The sequence below is a fragment of the Vidua chalybeata genome, chromosome 1, assembly GCF_026979565.1.
Source record: "Vidua chalybeata isolate OUT-0048 chromosome 1, bVidCha1 merged haplotype, whole genome shotgun sequence".
Taxonomy (NCBI): domain Eukaryota; kingdom Metazoa; phylum Chordata; class Aves; order Passeriformes; family Viduidae; genus Vidua; species Vidua chalybeata.
The window spans coordinates 8,966,493-8,993,553 of NC_071530.1; the positions used below are offsets into that span (position 1 = coordinate 8,966,493).

Genomic DNA, 27,061 nt, shown 5'->3' on the forward strand with positions numbered 1-27,061 from the left:
GCCTGTTATAGAAGCTTAACAGCTGACTACAGACCCTCAATAATCAAATCTAAATTAATTTTCAAGGAAATTAAATACTACCTTTCATTATACTATCTTATTGGCACCATGTCAACTGCTATTTTACTGATACTCCTCCAGAAAAATGAGATCTGATAAAAATTTGCATTTCAGTTTACATTATTTATCAGAATTTTAGTTTAGACTTCATAAATGTCTCATAATGATAATAATTGCAACTCTCTGCACAGTTGCATGAAGACCTACCAAAACTGTAGCACACAGCATCACTTATTCTCTGTGTGGCTCGAACACAGAATAACTCCCTCACTACTCCAGCCGGCGTCAGCACCTCCTGCCTCTACTGGAAATGCCACCAAATGATTTGGAGATTATATAAATGTGACTGAAATCAATTTAATCAAAGGGATTGTGCACATTGATATATGGAGAGTCACTGTGGTAACTTACAGAAAATTGTGGGAAAGGCTGGTGCTGCCTGAGTGCTTTTGTTTTATTCTTCAATGAGATGATCTGGTGAAAAAGCAGAATTTGGGTAGGTTGCAACTCCCCTAACTGGAGTAATTTAGGAAGCAGGCACATAGTCTACACCAGCCACGTGGGGTCCCTCTACATTCAGTGAAGAGGAGAGACACCTTCATCCCTCTAATTGTGGCCTCTCAGAGCTTATGCTGAGGGGCCACTGTGATTTTGGCAATCCTTCTTCAGGAAGACTTAGTTTTCTTGGCTGGGATTTGCCAAAAATGCTGCCTTAAAAGAAAAAATCTCTTTGAGTGTATTTTTCACAAAACCCCGTCTTCTTTGAAAAATGTTTGATCCTCCACTTTGAACAGTATCCAAACTGAAATAAAAACCTAAACAATATCTAGTTGCTATTTTTCTTTATCCATATTCCAATACTCTCTGCCTTCTCTCCATTTTTCTCTTTATTTTTCTTTGCTTTTCCAATTGAAGGAAAATAGAACAAAAAACACAGATAGTGTGAGGACGATTAAGCTTATTTAACTAACCTGTTAAAGGCTTTCTAAACATACAGCCAGGGATCTGCTTGGGCCTCTCAGGGCAAGTATGGCTTCACCATAGGATATTCTCTGCAGAACAGTATGGGATTAAGTGAGCAGGGTTACCTCTTCACTTTCTCCTCAGCCATTAGCCCACAGCAATCTGCTATCCACACTCTCAGGCTGCTCAGAGTTGAAGGGACATGAGAGAATTTACAGTAATGACTTATTTCTGCCAGGTCTGTGCCCTGGTAGCAGATAGTTCCTCTTTCCATCAACCGGGTGGCTCAAAGCAGGCAGGATGCTGCAAGTCAAACAAAGCAGCCTGGTTGATTATTCTGCAAATATTTTGCTTTTTCAAATTTGCTTACATACCAAAATATGGGTTTAGCTGATAAAAGCCAACAGCTCCATCACAGTCCATTAAAATCTATCAGGCAAATAATACTCAGTAATTTCCAAATTAGCCATTGGACTACAATACATTCAAGTCATCTTCATAATCTCTCTTGTAAAAAAGGTCCACTGTTATAGGAATTTCCTAAACATGGATTTACCAGACAGAATGCTTGCAATGTAAATGACTTGTGTTTGCATAGGTAGAATGCATATCAAAATGCACGCTCAAATGAGAGACCATATTGACTGTCTCTGAGTTGTTATAGTCTATTAGATAAATATTATCTTGGTTCAGGATAGTGGTAGTTTTCTATATGCACAGTTTCCTAATAAGCCATATGGACTCTCAGATAAAATTGTGCTTTCAGATTTCAAAAGTGATATGGCTGAATAGCTGGAATGAGTATGAGGAGGCTCCTGTTAACCAATTAATCAGAATGTGTCACGGAATGCCCCCTCCCTGTTTTATGTTAGGATGTGTTACAATACCCACCCAGCAAACATGTACTGCTCAGTACATTGCATTTTGGCAAAAAACACATGCCAGGGGCATGGCAGCCAATCCCTGTACAAGAATGGTGGTTGTATTAGTAACCCTGCACTTCTGTGATTCCAGTCATCTTTTTATTATATTGTTCACACAAATGCACACAGACTGCTCACCAATATTAACAGAAAGAATCTTCATGGTGTCAAAGACATGGATTTCCATCACACATTGCTTTTTCTCACTTAATAATAATGTACTAAATGCATTTTTCATCATCAATGGCAAAAACTCAGTGGATTTACATTTCATCTACATGGAATGTGAGCTCCAGGGATCCCTGCATAACCTGTAAAGTGTTCACATGAACTAAATAAGCCTGGAACACAAACTAAGAGAAAAACCATTCGCTGAAGCCAAGTCTGAGCTTTGTAGGTGACCCCCCCAAGCAACTTCTCCCTACTTAATGAACATGGGGATTTGTCCAGTGCATTTGTACACCGCACTGATGTGGAAAATGATGTTGTTGAATTCTAGTTTATTTCAAGTGACTGTGTTTCTTAGAGTTGACTGTTTTTCTCCTTCTGGCTACACCTTGTGAAAGAGGTCTCTTGTTTTCACACAAAAAACTGTGACTTCAAGAGGACAAAGAAAGGACATTATTTCTGGATAAATCAAATTTTGTTCAGCTTTTCCTCATCATTATGGAGTAAATTTTCTCCTGAAGAACAACACAAAGATGTGTCTACACAGCATGGTTCAGCATTTTGCAGAGATAACCGAGGCAACCTTAGGGTACCACAGGCCTTAGAAATGACATCTGGTGTGCTTTCCCATAACTGTCCCCTAGACTGGGCAGCACATCAGTGCATAAGTACCTGGTAAAAGATGTAAAATGGTCTCCCAGCAGAAAAAGTGCTGCATGGCTGCTGTGCTGGATGCTCCCAGACGGCTGCAGAGGATGAGTGTCACTTTGGGAAGGGGACGGTCCAGATACAGGCAAGGCCATGAGTGCCATGATATTATTCCTCACAAATGGGTTAAATAACTTTTGGTTTAGACCCTTATTTTACCTGCAGACCTCAGAAGCTAAGGCAGCAGACAGCATATTATAAAAGTAATTTTAACAGGTGAGAAATGTAACTTCATTTGGTCCTCTGTTCCACAACTTCCTTGTTATCTTAGTATTATTTAAAAGTAGCTCTGCTTTGAATGACTAAATTTGTTCTCTGAAGCACACTGCTGAAATGTAAACATCATACAACTTTGATTTCCTCTGAATAGAGAACACATGCTGTTCCTGCAAAGAACATACAAGATTGCTTTTAGAAATCAGATGTTAATTATGACTGGGGATTGGAGGACACAATAAGCTTTTGCCAATTCATTGTGGCCAAAGATAATTTCCAAGCCTCTACAAAAATTGTATTTTGCAGGTCGGTTTGGACTCTTACATTTTATTAGGAGAGAAGACTTCCAGCCCCTAGTCCTGGCAGAGGAAGCTGTGGCTGCAGGCACTAATGCTCTTGCCTACCTTTGAAAAGAGAACATCAGCATCTTGTCTGTGCTCATGTTCACAGCCATCCTCCCATGAAGAAGTGTTAAGATTTTCAGCTTTAAACAGCTCTGCTGTGCTGTAAATGTGTTGTTGAAGCTTTTATAAGCCAAGTTGCACAATGATGTCTTTCTTTCTGTGTACATTAGTCTGTATGTCAAACTCCCAAGGTGAAAATAACACTATTGTAAGCCTGAAGAATTAAGAGGTGTCAAAAGAAAACCAATGACAATCAAAGTTGCTTTATCTTCCAAAAACTTTGACCACAGGCAAATGAAGATGTGGCCTGGGTTTCCACTAAAACATGTAACTTAACAAACCAAAGTTGCACACTTGGTAGAAGTTTTGGATTCCCTTTGCTTTTCCAGGTTTTAATAGTTTATGCAGCTTATTTTAACAATGAAAGAAATAAAGTAGGAAAGAGCTGAGCATTGACAGTATTTTAAAATTTTGTTTCTGCACCCTGTGTGTCAGTGCACCTTTGGCACTGCCAGACTCTGAAGCCAGCAGAGCACTCTGTGGCCAGCCCTTCTGAAGGCAGCCCTCCCTTCCATTCCCTAAGGAACACAGCTCTCAGGAGATTTCCAGCACAGCCCAGGCTCTGTTCAAAAGGCTCAGACAGGCTTGAATAAACATCTGACCTTCTTGAGGAAGAAAATGTAAACTTCCCTCCCCTCCCTCCCAAGCTGGGATTCTTTTGACGCTCTTTTCTACTATTTGTCTTTATTTATCAAGCAAAGAAAGTATGTTTGACCCTATATAAGAGCAGAAGATTTTCAAACTTGAAGAAGTTTTCAGCTATAGTGGAAACAAGTGAAGAGTTCAAAATTGTGAATAAATATAAAGTTTGTGGGAAGAAAGATTTTCAGTTTTTTATACTGGGAAGAGTAAAAAGAGTAAATAAACCCCCAGGTATACATCATGTGATGAGCCCCATTCCTAGCTCTGGGTGAGAACTGTGCTTGCAATTATATTGCAGGTTTTGGGGGAAAAGTGCAGAAATGTGTGGCTTGATCAGCCAGGATTTCATGTTTTTATTTTATCAGAGCACTGCTATTTTCAGTGAATTTTAATGTGTGCCATCAAACCCCAAAAGTAACTTAAGCAGATGTCGGTTTTGTTTTTTATTAAATGCATACCTTTTCTCCTGTGTTTTTCACTGAACGCTTCATGTCCTCCTCCAAATTGTTCTAGGTTCAGCCTCCAAGAGAGTAGTGAGGGAAAATCAGGCCATTTAAAAATAAAATAGATTATTTCTGCACAGCTTTCTTTAATCAAAACCATTATAACTGAAGGCTCAGAGCCTTGATTACACCTCTTCAGAGGGCACCCCTTGATTTTTGCACGACATCTCTGATTATTTTATTTACTTATTTATTTATTTATCAGCTTTTACTTTCAGCATTGATTTCTAGGTCACTGAGTTGAGGCTTTTTCTTGCTTTAAATGGACTTGCTTGTTTCTCACTGGCAGGTTATTTTTCTTACAGGGGCTATGAAGTAAACATGCCTCTTTTTCAGAAGACGACAGAAATTCCCGTGATCACATATTCCTGGAGTTCTTTCTCTTTTGCCTTGCCCTAGCCCCTGTGGTGAGCAAGATTGGACCAAGAGTCATTCCTCCCGACCTCTCCCGAGGCCCTGCAGAGCTAAGGGCCAAAAGGTCATTTTCTCAGGTTCCCTCTGGAGGGAGAATCCAAAGGTCATTCCCTCCCTCCCCAACTTACCCCAAGTGCATCTGAGAGACATTTAAAACTCCTTTGAAGAGGGAGGGGAGAGACCGAGTCCATGTGCTTTACCTACTGCCCCTCAACAGCCAGGATATGTGAACCAGGGCTGTGCATGAAATCTTTATCATAGAATCCCAGAACTGTTTAGGTTGGAAAAGACCTTTACACCATCAAGTCCAACCATTTTCCCAGCACCGCAAAGTCCACCACTAAACCACGTCCTTAAGTGCCACATCTACATGTCTTATAAATACCTACAGGGATGATGACCGCACCACATCCCTGGGCAGCCTGTGCCAATGCTTGATAACACTTTCATTGAAGAAAATTTTTCTAATATTCAATCTAAAACTCCCCTGGTACAACTTGAGGCCATTTCCTCTTGTCCTACCACTTTTTGCTTGGGAGGAGAGACCAACCCCCATCTGGCTACAACCTCTCTTGTTGTAGAAAGCAATAAGGCTCCCCTCTTCTCCAGGCTGAACACCCCCAGCTGCCCCTCAGAGGACCTTGATGCTCAAACCTACCCAGGCCTGGCCTTGGGTTCTAAGTTTAGCACCATGAACTTCAGCATGGATGGCCAGAGATTTATCACACAGCTGTGACATGGGCCTAACTATTTCTGCTTCCTTTCCCCCAAATCAGCCTTTTCCTTTTCACAGCCCCCAGAATCCTTCTTGTCCTCCCAATCACTTGGAATTAACCAGATGCCATTGGGGAGTTATGTTAAACAGCTCTGAACATCCCCATGTTCCTGGTTCTTGGGAATGGGGCCGCAGGGATCATTTTATGAGTCCCCTTAGAAAACAACCCCCAGTAGACTCCCACAGCCTCACCCAGAGCTCCTGCTGCTGCTGCCTGCTGCCCTGTCATCCGTGAACCCTGTGGACCAGTTTTGGATTTCCCAAGACAGAAGTAAATAGTTAAGGCTAGCTCCTCTACACTTCCTCCTCCATCCCTTTCAAGGAAAAAGTCTCTTCATTGCTTGTTCTTTGAATGATGAAGTAAAAGCGAGCGATTTCTCATCGTTAAATTCTTTGAGCTGCCTGAGGAAGGAAGGAAGAGAAGAGCAACACTTATTTCACAAGGTCCCCTGCAGAAGGGGGGCACCAAGGGTCACTTCCTCTCAATCTGTCCCCTCCGAAGGAGAGCAGTCAGGCTGTGTCAATGCCATGGTCCCTTTGTGGCGGGTAGGCAGCCGGAGGTCATCCTGTGCCCCAGCGCCGCTCTCGCTGGGACGCACACACGCTGCTGCGTCCTGGCTTTCTCTCGCACACGGGGGGCAGGGGAGATTAGTTCTTTTTTCCTCTCTTTGCTTTGTGTAGAGGGAACTCACAAGTCACTACCTGGGCCCCTTTTGGAAAGAGACAATAGCAAAAGGGGAGTCCCTAGGGTTTTTTTTTTTTCTGGGGATTTTCCAGGCTGCTGGGACACAGTAGGATTAGCTGAGCCAAGCTTTAAAATCCAAATAAAAGTGAAGTGCTGAAGTACAGGTTTCGAGCCACTTGGAGGTTTTGGTGACACTCTCAGTGCAGCTGCAAATCCACTGATCTCTCTCTATACATCAGCCCAAAATTCGGGGAAAACACTCCCATGAAGTACTTTTAAGAAAGCAAGGATCATATGAAATACACTGAAAAATTCAGGTTCTGTATTGTCAGACAAGAAACAATAAATAAAATGACCTATCCTACTTGTTGTTTGGGGTTTGAATTGTTGCAGGTGGCTCCTTTAGAGCCTGATCTCAATCTTTTGAAATAACTCAGATTTCTGGCTGAATTTCATGTGCTTTGGGTCAGGCCATGACTGGGCTTCTGTCCTTAAATTAGTCTCTGGGCAGATCTTTAAGGAGCTAATGGGGAATTTAGAGTCAAGAGCTACCTTTTCATAGGTATCTTCTGCTCTTTCAAGTCTTTGGGTCGAATTTTGTTCAGATAGTGGTCGCAGTTCCTACTAAACTCAATGTGCAAGATTTTGCTGCCTCCAAAGCAGACCCCAGGGAAATAAGCATGGTTTAGTTGCTGACTTTGAACAAGAATTTCGACCTAAGAGGTAACTAGTAAATACTTTTACCTTGTTAAGGTATCCTACAATTTCAGCCTTCACTATTTTAAACGACACAAACAGCAAACTGCTCAAAAGAGATGTGCAGACTCTCTGTGTATTCCTAAGACAAGAGTAGAGAAAATAATTCTCCACTTGCTGAGTAGAGAAACTAATTCAGCAGCATGAGTTAACACATGCCCAGAACCTCCATGTAAACTCATTGGCAAGATTGAAAACTCCTTTGGAAACACTCCAAGACCATGTACAGGAGACAAAATTGTAGTCAAGGCTTCCCCTTCCCTTCCCTTCCCTTCCCTTCCCTTCCCTTCCCTTCCCTTCCCTTCCCTTCCCTTCCCTTCCCTCTTCCCTCTTCCCTCTTCCCTCTTCCCTCTTCCCTCTTCCCTCTTCCCTCTTCCCTCTTCCCTCTTCCCTCTTCCCTCTTTCCTCTTCCCTCTTTCCTTCCCTCTTTCCTCTTTCCTTTCCCCTTCCCCTTCCCCTTCCCTTCCCCTTCCCTTTTCCCTTTCCTTTTCCCTTCCCTTCCCCTTCCCCTTTCCCCTTCCCCTTCCCTTTCCCTTCCCTTTCCCTTTCCCTTTCCCTTTCCTTTCCCTTTCCCTTTCCCTTTCCCTTTTCCCTTTCCCTTTCCCTTTCCCTTTCCCTTTCCCTTTCCCTTTCCTCCCTCCCTTCCCTCCCTGCCTTGCCTGCCTTCCTTCCTGCCTTCCTTTCTTAAGTCACCCCTGGCCTTCAGACTGCAGTCTGCACATCAGAGTGAAATAATTCAGGACTTTCCCTTCCAGCTCTTGAGATTACACAGTTTCTACAGGAGCAGTAGCACTTAAACGTGGAACAATACAGTTTTTATGGCCTAGGTGAAATATCTCAGATGCTGTGAGGTGTGAGCAGTAAATGGTTACAAAGTGCTTCCAGATCCCTGCCTAAGTGTGCAGTATTGTTACTTACAGAATCTCACCACTGTGAAGCTCAGGACTGATGTTGCTCATCAATGTATCAGAAAACCCCCTTACAAATGAAGATTTTAGCCTTTGCAGATGAAGTGACAGATTATTGCACACACTGTGTGCAGTGACACAGGTGGGGGTCCTCTGCCAGCACTGAGCCTTCCTCCCCACACACGGAGACATTCAAGGATGTGAGGGGGGACAGGGTCCCCTCTCCTGCACAGACTCACTTGACTCATTCAAGCGTGAGCTCCTATTTCCACCTGTGCCTGTGGATCCATGTCTTTGCCCTGGAGCATTCCACACTTCAAATGGAGCATGTGAAGATTCTTTATGAATTGTGATGGTTTTGTTATTGCCACACAGTGCTGTTTGTTAAAAGGAATACAATGAATTCCACTCATTGCAGTATCCTTTCCTCCCCTCCCTCCCCAAATGCAAATACAAATCCACTTAAAAAGCAGAGATCTTTTGACTTCTAACAGAAACTTTTATCCACATAAGAGGATAAGAAATTCATTAGCCTCAGTTGTGTGATTGTAACAGCTCATTAGAGAGCACTGTGCCTTTCACAGTGAGCATGCCTCCAGTCCTACGTAGAACCTGTCAAAGTTAAGGATAAAGGTATGGGACAACTTCACCATCTTGGAAGGCAATTTCTGATTTTTAACTATGCAGACCACAAGGTTCATTAAATTATTTTAATGAACAGTCACAGGCCTGATGTTCAAATCTTCATTTGTGTCTAATTACAAGCAAAATATGAAATTGGTAAATTGATCGTTCTTGACATGAGAAAAAAATTATGGTCATTAATTATGTTTTCAGACTATTTGTTGTTGGGGTTTTTTAAAGCTAAAATAAATATTTTGATCTCAGGTTTGTCTGCTGCAAAATACTGCTGTGAAAATCCTAACACAGCTTCTCTTCAAACAAGGGGGAAGCTGCCACTTCTGAACAGAAAACACAGTAATTAGTCATACTAATTTGTTGAAAAAAAGGAAAGATAGAGAAGAGTTCTCAGCCATTTATCAGACCAAAAAATTTAGTGATACAGTATTTTTTCATTTGTGGAATCTCAGAAGGCATGGCCTTGAGAAGGCAGGTAGTTTGCAACATTTTATAAAATATATGAGGGGAGACTGGAATGTATTTTTCAATCTTCCCCTGACAGCCTTCACAGCTTTATTCAATTTATGCATCATCTCTTGAAGTTCAATGCAGGGCACTGGGTCCCAAAATGTACTTTGAAGCATCCATAGCAAATCTTCTGATCTCTGCTCTTACTATCTGAGCAACACATACATTAGAGTGGAATTTGAGATCAGCTTTTAGGTTGAGGGGTGAAGCGCTTACTTAGATAACCCACAGTATCTCAGCTTTAAGAGCAGCGTTCAAGTTTAGATAAACGATTGCTTTTCATTTTCCCTGAAGATAAAAGATACAGTTTTATACTAGGATTTACAGACCTCTCTACCCACATGGACATCAAGTGTTTCTTTTAAAATGTATGTTAAATACAAATATTCAAAGGCAACGACTTCCTTATGGCATTCTGAGAAAAATACTACTTTACAGAACATGAGGGTTGCAGTAAGGTACCATCGTGTGCCTTCAGTGATCAACGAGCTTTTCTGCCTTCACTGCTCTTATTTAATCCAAACAAAGCTCAATCCCTTTCCTCCCCTTCAGAGAAGGGAAATTACACATTTTTGCGTGTGTAGCACTATTACAAGAGTTCACAAAACTCCACAAAGGAATTGCATGTAGTGACGCTCACCGCTTTCAGCACTTTTTTGTTTCCAGGTACAACTTCTACTACAGTAAATTTCTGGGCTGTTTCTACCACTGTTCTGTCACTTGCATTTTTGCTTTGTTCCCCCGTATGTCATCCGAGAGCAATGACTGTGCGGTGTGATAAGACAAGCCATGGGCTTGGAAGGGCAAAGCCGCAACGCAACGATTGTTGCTGGAGGGTGCAGTGGAGGGAAAAATAATCTGATTTTTAAGCCGAGTCTCTAAAAGTGATGCGTCATTCATGGAGTAGTACGGCACGCTCTCGAGGAGCATTTCTGCTTCACGAAGACCAAATTAAAAAGTCCTGAAATTTCTAAAAAATAAACAAACAAGCAGATAAATAACCCGCTTCCTGGTGCCCAAACCCCGCAAGTTCCCCTCCGTTCCACAGTTAAGGATTGCACGGACACACTTCCCGATCCACGCAATTCCCTCACAACCCGCCCTCCCGTTGTCTCGCGCCTCCTGATTGGCCCGGCGGCAGCTGTAAGGCGCTCGCGGATTGGCCGGGCGGCGCGCGCTGTTGCCATGGCTCTGTTGCTAGGGAGGCTCTGCCGTCTCCAGGCCCTGCAGGAAACATGTAATGAATTATGGATGCTTGGTTTGCTCAAAGAGGGCCTGATCTGTAATGCAGATGAGCTGCCAGGCCTCCCCCCCCGCCTCGCCCCGTACCCCACCCCCCTTTTCTTCTAGGTTCTTAAAAAAAAAAAAAAAATAGTTAAAAAAAGAATCGGGGGGTGGTGGTGGGGAAATCAGTTTTAAATCAGAATCTGCCGTTTGCGCGTCCCCCGCCGCAGCAGTGGCTCCTGAAGCCGATGGCAATTCTCATGCAAAGGCAGGGCCAGAGGTCACTATCTGTTATTTGTTCAGGAAAAGCTTGTAGGATTTTTCACTGAACTCCATGACCTGCTGGGGTATTATTTTTTCCCCCCTCTTTGGTTTGGAGACAAAATAGGATACAAACACCAGAAGTGGCATTTTCCAACAGTTGGAGAGGAAATTGTCCCCTCGGTGCGTGAGGAGCAGAGCAGCCAGGCTGGCTTTTCTTGCCTCCTGAAAGATATCTTTGCCCAGACATGACCCAAGACCTTCCATCGGTGTGGTTGAGTGGCTCAGGCCTCTGGAAATGGTGCCAGAAGCCTTTGCCTGTGGAGATGTTCCCTGCGAGTGTCACAGCTGTAACATGCCCGCTTCACTTCCAACAAAACTGGACCTTGTTCCGCACAGATCGCTCCCCAGCTGGAACCCCCCCAGCCCCGCTTGAACAAAGCCTCTGGTGCTTCATACCTGAATACACGGGTTGCTACAATTCATTTATTCCTCCTAATGTTCTTTGAATAAGAAGTATGGTGGATGTTATGCTACAGAAGTGATAATATTTGCCTATACCTAATGAATACTGATGGCAGAAGAGACACCTCTCTTGTGCTCATGCAGAGTTTAGTCTTGGTTGGGGTTTTTTTTCAAACTAGTGACAAATTGTTTCAATCCTTTCTGTGTCAAGCCTCCGTGGACAAATGTGACTTGAAAAATTCTTAATTCTAGCAAAAATAATGAACCTCATCCTTGTTTTCAATCAGATAATTTTGGCCAGACTCAGCTGAGAGTGGGCAGCCTTAGCTGTCCAAATATTGACCTCAGCAGAGGTCTCTTTGTACCTTGAAGGTTCATCACTGATGTGAGAGATGAGATAACCCTGCTCCTCCTCAGAGCCCTGTTTTTCAGAGAATTCCACACTAAACAGTTTACTCAGCAAGGAAATTACTGAGCAATTAGATGAATTTCTACGTATTTTGTATTATGGAATTTTATGTCTTTTGCACCTCAGATCCCGATCGGTTCATGGTTCTTCCTCTGGGAGAAGTAAATACTTGAGTAAGAGCTCTGAGAAGGAGATGAAATGTATCCAACCCTCCTGTGATTCAGAGTAGAGTGATGCCTTGTATCTAGGATTGTTAAACAGAATGTTCTGTTGTGTAAAAACCACTGAGCACTTAAAAAATAACAAAGTATGTGAAACACTGCATACAGAAGAAGAAAACACTTACGGTGAGCTCTGGCCATCAGGCAGTCCAAAAGAGCTTCAGCTGTAATGGTCCTTATGTTTTATTATTTTCTATTATTAAAATGTTTTCTATTGAAGAAAATGATTAAGGCAAAACTGTATTGTCTATCCCACATATTTTTGAAAGAGATTTCATCAAATTCCATAAAAAAAAAAAATCCAGGCTATATAATTAGAGAACACATGGTGCTTTAAGTTGAGAAGTGTCTGAGACATGTTTAGCTGAAAACACGGTATTAAAATTTATATATATGGATGTATTAATTTTGTTGATTTTTTTGGGTGGGTTTTTTTTTTTTTTTTTTTTTTTTTGTGGCAGTGGTTCCCTGCAACATGCACTAAAACAAAAGATATGTTAACAGTTTGCACTTGCAGGAAATGTAGACCATGATTTTTTATTTGAACCAAATAATTATGGCTTGTACTTTTTATTTATTGATCTTCATTTTTGTATATAATACTTTATGTCCAAGGCAGTGGAAGATGATTATTCCCACACCCATACATGCTGGATGTACCATGAGATTTGGGATAGCTTAAATAGTCAGCAGAGAGGCAGCAAATGACTTCTTAAACACATAAGCAATTTAAACAAATCCATATTTCCAGTGCTTGAAGTGGCCTTAGCACCTCTCCCATGCTTTCTATTGAGGAATCAACCAGCAGCAGCCAAGCTCTTTCTGTAAGTCTGCTGCCAGTTGTGGAAAGCTCTTGTCATGATGTCTGCAGCACAGCTTTTGCCTTCATGCATCGGTCCAAACTTCACCAAAACACTGCTTGAACCTTCAGAGCAGAGACACTTCAGCTCCAGCAAGCCTTGCATCTTCCCCAGGATATTTTGCAGGCAGCTCCTCAGGAGGAACCTTGCTGAGTTCTCCTGATTAAGATTTTATAATTCCCTTTGCTGTGTTTGTGCGCTGAGGGGCCAAGGAGGGGCTGGAGGCCTTTGGGGTATGGACCTAACAACCTGACTCAAATGGATACAATACATACCGGACAATAGTTCAAGTGTGAGAGGGTCTGGAGTCACCAACAGGGAGAAAAAATGATGCAGGAAGCTTTCACAAAAGAAGCAGCTCTTAAAGAAAGAGCTGAATGAGGAAAGGGAACATTTTGGTGCATGATGAGCAGGAGGTTGGTGTGTGGCCAGGGTGGAGGAGGAGGGAATCTTCAGAAAGCAGGAGCAGCTAGGAGAAACAAAGGAAAAATATTAAACTATTTTTCTTCTTCATTTCTGTGGCATCTGATTGAAAAAAAAAAATCAAATCAATTTCAATGTAAAATAAGTCATATTTTCCCCCAAATTTTAAATGTTGTTGTTGTTTTTGTTTCAGTGGAAGTTTCTTTTTTTTTTTCAGAAACAAAGGGCTTCTTTCAATTTGCTTTAAAAAATGCAAACTTTCTAATGCTCCTTTTCTATTAGAACTGCATAAACAAAAAAGCTTTGCATTTTTATCAATAATAGTTTTAAAATAGTGCTTTAGTACAAACATATTCTTCACAAAGATCCTTCTGTAATTTAAAGCATTTTTTCCTGAAGTAATTTCAACCAGTTTATGCTATCAGTAATCTTCATAGAGTTTACATTAATCCACAAACATTGTATAGTGTGATGAAGTTGATGAGAATCAACAAAGGATAAAGTCGAGTATTGCAGCCCAGATAAAGAAACCCTCTGTTTAATGCCAGCTGCTCAGGAAATGTCAAAAGTAAAGTGAGTTTCAGGTCAAGGGCACTGGGAACAGTCTGTTAGCAAACCCTAAGACAGGCAGCTCTTGTTATTAGTATGAACAAGGATATGGTGAGTTCTTTTTAATCTACCCCTGGGCCTCCTTCTGGCTTCCCAGACATGAATTTGTCCCATTTGGGCTCACCTCTGTGGGATTGCTGGGAGTTTTTCAAAACATACCCTCTTTGCTCTCTCTAATGTTCCCCATCAGGTTCGCTAAAGGCCAGGATTTCAGTGAAAATCCTGCTCCTAGGAGATCTGTGGGCTCACTGCCAGACCTTGAAAGTGAACAAAATTGTGGGCAACTGCTCTTTTTTTCACTTGTCTTGACAGCAAGGATTTTCTTCACCCCTGTTTTTTTTGCCATGTACCTGTGAGTGTACCTTGTTTATCACCACTTAAGGGAGTTTTACCTCTTGATACAACACTAAGTTGACAGGTGGAACGTCTGGGGAAACAGGACCAAAGTGTGGGCAGGGTAATAACTGGATGAACCTCTCTACTGGTAGCCCTTTCATGAAGGATGTGGCACTCTTTCACGTGACTAGGAAGCAGAGGAGCTGGTTTGGGAGAATGAACATGGTATATGCTGATGCTGCTTGACAAAATGTCCCCAGCAAGGTACTGCAAAATGAGAACACTGTTGACAACCACTCTGGAATGAACAGCAAAGCAGCTTGGCTCTGTGAATTCAGAGCCATAAGAGGCACTTTGCTGTAGATGTCCCATGGATGTGCACCAAAAATACAAGGAATTTTGTAATGATTGTTCAGAATTGTGCAGATTAACAGCACAGTATGACTCTTTTCCTGCTGATTTCTTTAATCTCTTCAAATTTTCAGGGATCCTTTAAAATGCATGTTTAGTTCTTGAATGCTGTGTTTTGAACCAGAGGAAAAATCCTAGTACAAAACTCTGCAATGTATTTTGTAACATGCTGACTGTAAACGTTCTATGGGATATGACTTGTGCATCTTTATGATACAGCACGAGGTGAAAAACTTCTTCAGCACAAAGCATATAAGCTCAGCCAGAGCTTATGATAAGGCCTACTCATTTAGAAATTGTCATAATATGCAAAAATGTTCTCACATTTTATTGTTTGAATAGTGGATATTGGGAGATATAGATTGGGAAGAAACAGATGAGTGACTCAGAGGCTGCTGGTGCCATAATACTTTATGGTTATTAGAGCCAGACAGTTTTTCACATTTGGTTCTGTTTGCAGTGTAATTTTCCTGTGAGAAAGAACAGCCAATATGATGCAATCTACTATGGATCCAAACCTTTCTGTCCACAGTGACAGCATTTATTTCATCATGTATATTTAGAGAGGAGAAATTTACAGCAGATCTAGTGAGTCCAGGCATTGGAGATAAACATAATTTGGCACATAATTTGCTTGATCTATTTAGTTCTGTCTTCCTTAGATTGAGACAAGCCCGTGTCCTGGAAGTAGGTGTGTTGGGATCACAAGGCCAAAATGAGTATTTTGTCAGTGTGTTATGGTGATCCAGGCTCTTCAGGAAACTCACTTTATATCTGCTTCAAAAGATCTTTGTGCAGAGCAGCCAGGGGATCAGGCCCAGCCAGTAAGGGTTTATGAAATGCAGGCCTTGCTTGACCAAGCTCATCTCCTCCTATGACAAGGTGACCTTAGTGGGTGAGGGAAAGTCTGTAGATGTTTACCTGGACTGTAGGAAAGCCTTTGACACATTTCCCTTAGCATTCTCCTCCAGAAAGTGGCTGCTCATGGCTTGAACAGATGCTCTGTTTACTGGATAAAAACTGGCTGGGTGGCCAGGCCCAGAGAGTGGCGGGGAATGGAATTACATCCAGCTGGTGGCCGGTCACAAGTGTGCTCCCCAGGGCTCAGTGCTGGGGTCAATTCTGCTTAATAACTTTATCAGTGATCTAGGTGAGTGGATTGAGTGTACCCTCAGTCAATTTGCAGGTGACACCAAGTTGGGTGGGAGTGTTGATCTGCTGGAGGGCAGGAAGAGTCTGCAGAGGGATCTGGACAGGCTGGACTGATGGACCAAGGCCAGTGGTATGAGGTTCAACAAGGCCACCTGCTGGGTCCTGCATTTGGGTCACAACAACACCAGGCAGTGCTACAGGCTGGGGACAGAGTGGCTGGAAAGTGGCCCTGAGGGGAAGGGACCTGGGGGTGCTGGCTGACAGCAGCTGAACATGAGCCAGGTGTGCCCAGGTAGCCAAGAAAGCCAAAGGCATCCTGGCTTGTATCAGAAATGGTGTGGCCAGCAGGACCAGGGCAGTGACTGTCCCCCTGTACTGGTTACTGGTGAGGCTGCACTTCTAATCCCGGATTCTGCTTGGGCCTCTAACTACAAGAGAGACATTGAGGTATTGGAGAGCGTCCAGAGGAGGGCAACAAAGCTGGTGAAGGGTGAGAAGCACAAATACGAGTAGCAGCTGAGGGAACTGAGGTTGTTTAGCCTGGATAAAGGAAGCTCAGGGGAGACCTTATCACTCTTTACAACTGCCTGAAAGAAGGGTGTAGCCAGGTGGGGGTCAGTCTGTCCTCCCAAGGAACAAGCAACAGGACAAGAGGGCACAGCCTCAACTTGCACCAGGGGAAGATTTGACTGGATATTAAGAAAAATATTTTCTCTTCAAGGGTTGTCAAGCACTGGAACAGTCTGTCCAGGGCAGTGGTGGAATCACCATCCCTAGAGGTATTTAAAAGATGTGGCACTTAAGGACTGGTTCAGTGGTGGACTTGGCAGTGTGGGGTTAAGGGTTGGACTTGATCTTAAAGGTCTTTTCCAGCCTAAAAGATTCTGTGAAACATCTCATGCCTGCTACTCTTTGCTGTCTGCCACACAATCCTCTTTCACACAAAACTTGTTCACAAGCCTGGAACGAGCCTTTTTCTGAATTAGCCAGGAACAGTTACTCCAAAGCAACTGGTTACTGGCCTCCCCACTATTTGAACAGCAGCTGTTAGTAGGATCATGGCAAGTGGAGCCACAGAATCTGCTCTAACAGCAGCTTGGTAGCTGCTTCAGCTTTCCAAGACAGCTGGCAGCTGAGTTGTGAAGCTGCAGCCAGCCAGCAGTGAGATGTCTAATACATCTCCAGAAATCACTGTGTATTTGCCATGATTACCATAGTGACACATCCCACTGTTTTGTCCATGCTCTGTGGTCAAATAGAATCAGTCAAGATGTTGCCATTTATCCAAAACTGAAATAAAACAGTGAGATAAGAGGAATAACAGCACTTTGGATGTGGATCCCACATGCCATAATTCTACTAGATTACAAACAGCTTCTGTTATGTATGGCCTGGGAAGAAAAGGTACTATGATGGATAGGTTTCTTCTGGAGAAAGGACTATGGTACCAGAATTATGGATGTTTCATAGAGAATAAGTGCCTGTGTTGCAGAGATATTGATATGGTAACAGGTGGTGTGAATAAAAGCAGCATAGATAATTGGAGTGTAATAGTTAAAACATTACTCAGCTTATATGCAAGCAAGAGCTCCAATTTACCTTCAGCAGTCCCTGTGTGATGCAGTAGGCTGCTGCATTGTGCAGTGTTTGAGCTTTTCAATCAGGTCTTGAACTCATAGCTACTGTGCAAAGGTGGTATGTTTGAATATCCCTGTGCATATATAGGAATTTTGTTGGCATTGGTATCAAAACTCATATTGTGATAAAAGAAAACAGCATTGATCCTTGATTTCTTAAGAGTAATTCCTTCTAAAATAGGAAAGCACCATAAGATCCACTAGTTTGATCTCCTGTATAATATGGTCTATTCAGTTTTAGTTGATACACAAATATTTTCATGGTTTAAATGATGGTTTTAGTTAGATTAAAGAATTTAAGTCTTCAGGGGTAGCAGTTGCATGCCACAGGCGTAAAACAAAAAGAACAAGCTGTAGTGCCAAGTATGTGTGAAGCCTCAGTGATGATGGACAGTTTATTAAATGGGACATGCTTAATTGATCACAATTAGTAAAAGTAGTGTCTTCTCCCATCTTTTAACTAATTTTATTTTTTTTCCAATTTGACCTGAGACATTCTCTCCAACTTTTAATCAATGTGGTTCTGTGCATTTAAGCCAGAAATACATACATAGTATCTAGAAACATTTGTCTCTGTCTGGTTGGAAGCCAGATCTTTGGTGCCTTTTTGTCAGTTACAGCAAGTCTGTAATTTTGAAAGCAAACCCCAACCCTCAAACAGTCAAATAAATAAAAAATCCCAATCTCCAAATGCCCAGTCATCTCCATCTGACCAGTTGAGCGTGGGGTGGGGGGAGGGGATCCTTCGTGCCCAGGCTTGCTCTGAGGTTGTATTGAAAGCACATCTTTAGGAAGGTGTGTGGTATTATTGCCATGCAACCTCCAGCCAGTAGTGAGACCCTCACCTTTACTGGTAATCTTTTAGTGTTTAATTACCCTGTCAGCCAGAAAGTTACATCTTGTTTCAAGGTTGAATTTGTCTTAACTTCCAGCTATTCAATCTTGTTCAAGCTTTTGTCAACAAAGATTGAAAGCCCTTTATTAGGTGTCTTTTCCACCAGTGAATACCTATATAAACTGATAGAGTAATTGTATAACTTACCTGATGTTCTGCCTCTAAAAATCACTTCCCAACTCTTGCTTTCCCCAATCCCTTCCTGCCTGAGATTTCTTCATTCTATATGCTGAATGGTGAGAAACTGACACTGTCTTCTAATAAGAGATGATGAAAGATGAAGAAACTATCTAAGAAAGAAAGAGGAGAGGTTCAAAAGGAATTGCTTGGAAGAGGCATTTTTTCTTGATTTCAGCTCATTTCTGCAATACTGAGAAGCAGAGCTATGTCCTAGACCACACCTGGCATAAACCAGCCAACCTCCAGTGGTGGGGTCAGCTCCTATCTGTGGAGCTTTTGCTCTTTATAGCACTTGAGGATGTAGAAAGTGCTTTACAGAGAAGCACATTAGGTTAAGGAACACTGGCTAAAGCAGGGATAACCTGTGTAGTGCTCTGCAGAGTCATGGTGAAATCACAGAAAACCCCAACCACTTAATTTATCAAGTCATGTTAAACACAAAGGAACAGTTACAATTTCACTACCAATTTGCTGTCAAAAAGTCATTTGTCACCCTACCCCTCCAGTTATTAATTTATATAATCAGCATTTACCTTTCATATTATGAAAACATTAAGACAGACCTGCCATTGTAGAACATCACTAGATTAGGACAAAAATGTAATGCAGTCCCCATAACACCAAAATGTTGATCTGTAATATTAGCTATTTATACTGTAATATTTGCTATTTATAGCTGACCAGGTCTAAGCATTTAGTGTAAGAGGAGAGAGGAATTCAAAATAAGAAGGTTAATGCAGCTCTTCCCCAAGGAGGAGCTGTGATTAGAATCCAACCTTTGCTGGTGGTGTAGTTTTTGTATGTACCCTGCGGGTGTAAGTTCTACAGCAGTGCTTTATTTCAAACATCTTCATTTTTCCTCTCAGGATGAAGCAAATGTTTTAAATTACAGCTGTAGCATGGAAAAGAGAATTCAACTGAAGCACAAATATGAGTCATGAAAGTGTTTGTGCCTTATTTTCAGGGTAATCACTAAACACCTGCTAAATTACATTTTAAAAAATTACCCAGCATTTCACAGTGGGTTTTATCCTCTTGTTTATTATTTTCTCTCTTAAGTCCCACTCTCAGTCCTTGATCTGCGTGGGAAGATTGTCTCATCCATGCAGAGCTCCCAAAACTCAGCAGAGCTCTGCATGTACTGATGCCCTGCCCAGGCAGGGCTGATTACAGGACAAGGACTGAGTTTTGTGCTACTGGGACAAACCTTGGGGCCTTTAGGCAGAGCGTTGGCACAGCACTGGGTACACCAACACAGCATGAGAGAGGAAATCATTACCCAGAAAAAAACCATAGACTTTTTCTGAAAGCTAGTGCTGCAGAAATTAAAAAAAAAAAAAAAAATAAAAGTGACTCATCCACATTGATTTTATCTAAACTTTACTTTCCCACAACTTTAGTGCTGTAAAAGTGCCTCATGGAGGAGAAGAATGTTGTAGATGGGCACTCTCCTCCCTGAGATATGTAGTGTATACTCAGTTACTGAACCTCCTGGGAACATTGTGGAGGGCACATGCTCAGTTGTCTGTTTTGCTTTTTATGTTTTCTTTAGTTGTTTTTCAGTCTGGCACTGAGTGGGCAGACAAGACTCTTGAACAATCTGTAATTGCATCGTGTCACAGTTGATGAGGTTACAAAGGAGTAAATATCTAGTTGGTTTTAGAGAGGATATTTTTAACAATACTCACTCTACATCTAATAGAGTGCATCTGTGTCCTCTGTGGGCACTTTGCCTTAGATAATATAAAAGGAGAGCAATGGGGAAAAGTGCAGCATAATTATATCTGCATAGTCTTCAGCAGAATCAGTTTCTGCAAATACACACTTGACATTTCAACTGTTTCATACCAGTGCTGCTCCTATTGATGCCAGTGGCATCTCTGCCCTTGAATAGGAATAGGATTGAATTCTGACTGTTGAATCTCTTATGGCAAGAGAGGTGGAAGTTTCCCAGCATGACCTCATTGCCACAGGGAAAGAGAAAAGTTTTATTAGACCATCGTGTCAGTAATTCTTGACCTGGGGTCATGACTGTGTCTTGACAACTTTCCCTTCTTTTGGATCACAAGGAGAGACCAGCAATCCAATATATTTTCCTGTTGTAACATGGGTCACAGCACAGAATAAAATAGTTCCATCAGCCTGCCTCTGCTGGATTGTTACCTGCTGTGTTTCCACTTCTGCTAGCCAAATATTGGCATCTCAGTGATACAGAGCAGCCTGCTCCGGACAGTATCACATATTTAAAGTCATGTGAAATCATATTGCATTTTTACCACTCAGAGCTGAGGGGAAAAAAACCTTTTAAAGAGTCAAAGGCCACTTTCACTTTATAATGGCAATGTAAAAAGATTTGTTTGAAAGACTGTTGGATACTGATGCTTGAGGTTATTTGGTGAAGCAGTTACTGGACACACTCATATTTATTATTTGTTTTCCAACGGCACCTACTAATGCACATGTCTGGTCCAAACATACAGAAAGCCCATCATTCCCAGCTTTCAGGGCAGGTGTGGGAGCAACCAGACTGACTTCCATGAAGCAGCATCAGCTCACTTCAGCTATTGCTCTACTTTTGCAACCTGAGGATGAGACTCAGGCTATCGGGAACATCCCCTGCCTCTCAGCTTCAACATTCAAGGTTTTGCAAGTAGATTGACCTTGAGCAGTGACAGACTTCCCTCTGCACATTATGATGAAATGGCAAAACTTCCCTCTATAGAAGGGTATTACTCCCTGGTTTATAGTGCAGGAAAAATAACTGTTAAAAATACCTTTAGAAAAATAAGACAAAATTGAGAAAAGGTAATAGTACACTTAATTTGCTAAAACCAGGATGTAAGTGCAGACCTATTTTCTAGAGTCACTTGCTGAAATTTTGAAGAGATTACTAATAATTTGTTTTTGTTTTCCTAGCCTTACTCGGTCTCTCTTCTTTTCAGCATCTGACAATAGAACCACCTATGCAATACAGCAGAAATTATCAAGAAATCAGGGGAGTGGTTAGGTGATCTGCCTCTTGAGCAGCCTGCTAAGAACCTTCTTTGGAATGAGAAAATTCAGATGCAGCGTAGGAGAAATCCATCAGTGCTTGCTTGCTTTTTTCCTCCTCTTTTCTCTAGCCAAAGGAGACCAAAGTAATCTCTGTCCCCTGGGCCTGTTGTCCTATGGAAGGATTATCCCTTCCTCCAGCATGAAGGGTTATTTGTGTCTTCTTTTCATCTACCATGTACTCTATTTTCCCTGTCTTGAAGTTTTTCCCTCTCTTATTTAAACAGTGTTGCTCTGTTTTTGGCAGTAAGGAGTGCAGGATGCAGCAGAGCCAGGCCTGCCTTCATCTAAAAGGCAGAAAGAAATGTCCTTTTCCTTCTGGCTTTAACATACTTTGTGACACCTCTGCCTAATCCTCACCATTCTTTTTCTCTGCCTCTGCTCCTCCTTTGGGCTGCCCACTCAAAAACTCCTCTTGCTTCTCTTCCCCCTGCTTGTGATGTTAAACCTCTACATCCAAGTAATGAATGCTGTCTCACCTCTTTCTCCTCACTTATATGCCTGCAAGGTGAATGAATGCCCTCACAATGGAAGGAGGAGTTAAGAAATTCCCCATGGAAATATCACAGATACTTAAAATAATTTGGAGCAAAAATCCCTGCAGGTTTATTGAAACCCTCCTCAACATACAGAGATTTATTTATCTGCTTTACTGCATTTTGCTTACATCAAGAGCTGGATTGCTCCTGTACAGTCCCCTGGCCAGGCACATAATTGCTACATATTCTTTTGTGCTGCTGCCACCACCTCCACCATCGGGCTTTTTCCCAAACAATTGCCTGTGCAGCCTTGGAGCAATCCATCTCCCTGCTGACATTGGGATAGCAGTGCTTTGGTATTAGGGGTCTCCCAGGAGCAGGTGAGAGTCTTGCATCTTTTCTTGAAAATCAAATGAAGTAAATGTGGTGCATTTCCCTTTCCTTTTCCAGATAATTAGCAAAGATGCTAAATAAAGCCAGGGTATCTCTCTGACAGCTCCAGCCTCTCCTCAATTGTATCTCGTTGGCCATCATTTCCATGCAGACACACTGACCTGATGTAGTGTCATTTATCTTTACCTTTTGTTTACAGCCACTCAGCCAGTTGTCACTCTGTGTGACAGTGCCTGTATTCAAGCCAATATGAATTTATTTTTCAAGAAAGACTTTTTGAGAGCAAAGCTTATGCCTCACTAAGGACCCAGCTAAACTGCATTTCTGGCAAGACCTTTTCCTTCACCATCATCCATTATATTAATGATTAAACAAGTGATAGTGTAACGTGACCTTTCTTTTTTTGTTATTTTCTGCTCAGGGTTTCTTCCACATGTTGATACTTATCTTTTCAGCTGAATAGTCATTAAATTCTATTGCTATGCATTTTGGCAATAACAATTTTTAGGCATCCTTTGATTTCCTTCACCTGTCTCCAGCTCCTCAAGTTTGGTTTCCTTCTCAGCTCCATGGACTGTCAGACTCCATTGGCTGTAGGCAGCTGGGGACCCCAAGAGTGCCAGGACTAACCATGGTCCCAGGTTTTGTCCTAGGAGAAGGATGCCTGACAAATGTGACATTAGTGTGTGTGAGGCAGGGCATAAAGAACTTTTTGTATGTTGCTATAGTCACAGCAGTGGGTTTTGGTTTTGAGCTCCTTCCTTTTCTTCCCTTCCCTTTTGCCTGGCTGTTCAGTGAAGGAGAAGAGCTGGATGCAGGGGCAGCATCCAAGGGAGAGCTGGCCCACATCTGTTTATCCTCCCCTTGCCTGCACTCGTGTGGCAGTGTCCAGGTAGCAGCCTCTTTGCCATGCCCTTGGACAGAGGCAGGAGGATGCACTCACCCACTGGATTTCCTGCATTGTTTTCTTCTGGACAAAGGCAAAGCTGGGTGGAGACAAAGTGCAGGGACTTGTTTTCCATGGTGCTTTCCAGAAACAGGTTCAGCAAAAGGTTTTGCTACACTGTAGACAAGTAATGACTCCCCTTTCCCTTTTTACTGTTAATGTATTAATTGCCAAAGTAAATGTTTCATTTCCCAGTACTAATGCAGCTCAAGAACCAAGAACATGTGTATTCCCTTCCCTAATGTCTCTTACCCCAACAGCACATAATATTTAATTGCACAAAAAAGGCTGAGGGACTAAGGACATACCTTAAACTGCTCCCAGTCTGTCTGCAACTTCAAAACCAGGAACCATGTGCGGCCCAAATGCACAACTGGATGAACTATTTTATGCAAAACTTCTGGTGAAACAAGAAGTTTTCATGATACTAAATATTTACTTGTAAAAAAAATGTTATCTCACTGTGAATTTTGCTTTCTAATTTCATAGGAATTATGCTTCTTTGTAAAACTGTCAGGGTGGTATATTTGATTTCTTTAGTTGGAAAGTACATTTTAGCTAGAAATGACATGAAAATTTATTCAAAAAAAGTTCTAAATTCATAACATCAGATGAAAAATAAAATATTTTGGTACATGAAGCATACCTGATATAATGATTTTAAAATATTTTTCTGTTTGCAGATAAGTAACAAAGTAGTTTGAAATGAGACAGTCATTTCAACATAATTTTTTCAGAGCCACTAGTGAGATAAAAAATCTATTATCTGTAAAGCTCATACTAGAGAATCTAAGTAATAAGAGTCATGTTGAAAGCATCTTGTGGTCTTTAGATGGTAGATGCTGGCCCATATATATAGTATATATGTGTGTATGTGCATTTGTATATGCACCCATATGAAAGAATGAGCGTATATTTATAAACAAGGGCCACAGGGGTTTGCCCTCAGATGTAGTGGATCCATATAGCTCATGGAGAGCCATGCAGTCAGCATTATTGTGGATATTATTTCTTTACAGCTTTGGACCCAGGCCAAGACTTAAGCACACAGTTATATATGATTATATCAATACTTGCACCGAGCTTTGAGTGAAAGTTTTTCTTAAGTCTTTCCCAAAAATCTTCCATGAATACACAGTGTGGTATTTTTTTACTAACCCTTTTAATAGTCCCCCAATCCCCAAACTGTCTTTTGCTTTGGCAACCATCATGATGTAATACATGTGTGTGCTGGCAGTGGTACATAGGATGCTGAGGGCAGTTACAGAACTCTTGGAGAAGGTGTTCTTGCTGCCATCCCTGGCAACATCAGGATAGATAAATTCAGTTTCATAGAAAGCCTTCTATGCTGGGCATGGATCCAGCAACCTGGCCCTGAGGCCATATCTCAGTTTTGCCTGCCTCCTGAGTCAGGTTGTGCTGCCTTTGCCTTTATCTGTGGACAGAGTGTATGGAGTGAGAGGTGCAGCAGGAGCAGCACAGCCTGCTCAGCCATGCCCAACGTGAGCGCTCCTGGGGCGCAGGTGCCACCTCGTGCTGTAGGTGAAAGGAAAGTCAGGGAAAACAAGCAGAGCAGCCTTTGGCTGCACAGAGCTGCAGATCAGGTCCCCAGTGCCCTGCTCCCTGCTGATGGACAGCAGCGTGTTGTGGAGGCAGTGTAGCATAGCTTGTTTAATGCTGCATTATGGTAATGAATACTGGGGAGCCATTAACACGGGAATCTCAGATTTCAAATATAACAAACCACACACTTCAATATTTTCTAGCAGTGTCTTCTTTGGAGCCGTAAGCACATGATTTTTTTTTAATCAACTTTCATCCCAAAGCAAATTTTCTCGGCTAAGTACCTCTTTAATCAATCTATTCACAAATGTATATATATTTATTTTTAATAATATTTTTTAATATTTGCTAGAAACATAATGACACTAGTTTTTTTACCCATGGTATGTTCTTTACCTATTTAATGTTATACAGCCTTTCTAAAACCAAATTAAGTGAAAACATTAGCATAAATCCATTGAATTCAGGTGCTATTAAAATAAAGTTGAAGTTTTCAAACACTAGAATGAATGGAAAAATATTGCCTTGACTGTCAGATTGCATTTCTTTCCCATTGAAGCTAAGTGGGTTAAATTAAGTGATTAATTAACTATGCATCTCCACAGTTAGGTGGGCATTTTAATTTTGTTTAACTTATATATTTATTTCCAGCTTGGGACAAAAGAACTGTAACAAGACAGAGGGAAAGCATTCCTCATAGCTCTACTGTAGTGTGGTTTTTACCAACATTTCCATTGGAGTGCTGTTGATTACTTGGGTTTGTTATTCAGGCATAAAAATTTGCACAATGGTGAAATTTCTCGGAGAATATTTTGCTAAGTTTTATTAACTGTTGTTTTTAGATTAGAAAAGCTGAAACAACATCCAACAACAATAACCACCTTTGTTGCAGGTGTTCTGAGTCTCTCCTTGTTGTGAACTGCTTTGGTCCAGTCTGGCACAGGGGTACCATTTCCAAAACCATCTCTGGGGCTGCTGCCTGGACTGTGGTTTGCATGAGGGCGAGGCAGCTGCTGCTTTGCAGCTGAGGAACTACTCAGATGCCCAAGCCAGTCTGAAGTAAAAGCAGCAATCACAGTTTCAGTTTCTTAGTTCCCCTTCCAAAGTGCATGTGGAGGTTCATAAACCTCCAGCAAACATTCTGTGGAAGAAAGGCACCCAAGGCTTATCCGCTTGGAATGAAGCTTTTCCTTCCCATCCTTTACACTGCTCCCCCAAAACTGCAATGGATTTCTCACTGAATTTCCTCTTGCATAGAAAAAGCAGGAGTGCTTCTTAGTGCTGCCATTCACCAAATCTCCTTTCCAAGATGGTTTTTACCTCGATTCTTGCCAGAATCCTGGTCACTGGATGGTACAAATGCTGTAAATGGACTAATGTGGACCCAGCAAGTGCTGGGACTGCTGCTTTGAGCTGAGCTGGTGAAAATAATGAGCTGGATTGTCAGAGTCCTTGGTCAGCAAGGCGAGAGAATGAGAACCCTGCTGCTTCCCTGCTCAGTTTGCAACTCCAGCTGCTGGCAGTGGCAACTATTCAACTGAAATTCCCTCCAGTGAGAAAGGTCTTTGGCAAGATGGAAATGTTGCGACTTTTTTTCTCCTCCTCTGTAATTGTTGTGGGTTTTTTTTGGCATCAGATGCCTTGTGTCTTCATACAAAAGTTCTTTTCTTTTTCTTTTTTCCTTTATTTTAAGCTGACATTTTGATTCTGCCTTAATTAAACCACTTTGGAAGCAGCATGAGTCTGTTTTGGAATGAATTGCACTGGTACAAGTTTTGTGCAGAGGCATCTCTGTTTCAGAGTGATTACATCCCTCCTGACAGTCCTCCCACAGCTAGCCCACCTTGCCTTGCTTCAGGCCTGCATCAGGATAGGTTTTTTTACCTGCATGAATCCTACTGCTCCACAAGCATCCTGACCAGATGTCACAGGGCACTTTTCATGCCAAGAGAAAACCTTTTTTGCTTTTGCTCCTTTGCTTTTCTGCTTGCCTGACAGCCCTCTTGCTCCTTTTCCCCCCTCCTCCCCTCTTCCATTAAATTACTGACCCAGCGTGGATGTCATGCCCCAGGATTTCTCAGGGCTTTTTTCTCTCCTAGAAAAAGAACATGTCCAGTCCTTACTGGATCCATTCTTTGCTGTGACCTCCCAGAGTCTGGGGCAGAGCATGTAGGAGGAAAGCACTTGTGGGGACAAGGGCCAGCACCCTACT

The 27,061-nt window shown here is 42.0% G+C and overlaps 1 long non-coding RNA gene across 1 annotated transcript; it reads right to left on the minus strand.

Moving 5' to 3' along the window:
• Nucleotides 1–4,615: 4,615 nt before the first annotated feature.
• LOC128791752 (uncharacterized) lies at nt 4,616–8,505 on the minus strand. The gene is made up of 3 exons (XR_008432129.1): nt 8,425–8,505; nt 7,266–7,359; nt 4,616–6,238 (listed from the first exon to the last, which is right to left on the minus strand). It is a non-coding gene; the product is annotated as an uncharacterized LOC128791752 (long non-coding RNA).
• Between the last annotated feature and the right edge of the window lie 18,556 nt (nt 8,506–27,061).